Source organism: Leucopleurus acutus (genome assembly GCF_964270905.1).
Source record: "Leucopleurus acutus genome assembly, chromosome: 19".
NCBI classification, from domain to species: Eukaryota; Metazoa; Chordata; class Mammalia; order Artiodactyla; family Delphinidae; genus Leucopleurus; species Leucopleurus acutus.
In genome coordinates, this window is record NC_139161.1 from 42,953,135 (window position 1) to 42,953,417 (window position 283).

The following is a 283-nucleotide window of genomic DNA, read 5'->3' on the forward strand; positions in this document are numbered from 1 at the left end:
AATGGCCGACGCCCTCGCTCGCCGCTCTGCCTCCCGTCAGGCACTGCGGCCGGGGGCGGTGCCAGGCAGGGGAGGTTCACATGACGAGGCCTACGCCCTGAGTGGGCGGACACTCGCGCCAGCGGAGGGCCGGCTGCCATCTTGTCCGTGCGTCCGGTCCGGGTTCTCCCGTGCGTGCGAATTACTCCGGGTTTACTTTGTTTGTAAAAGAGCCGGTGATACGTAGGTGCGCCGAGACAGCGCGAATTGGAGAAAAAAAAAAAAAAAAACCTCAATAGGTTAC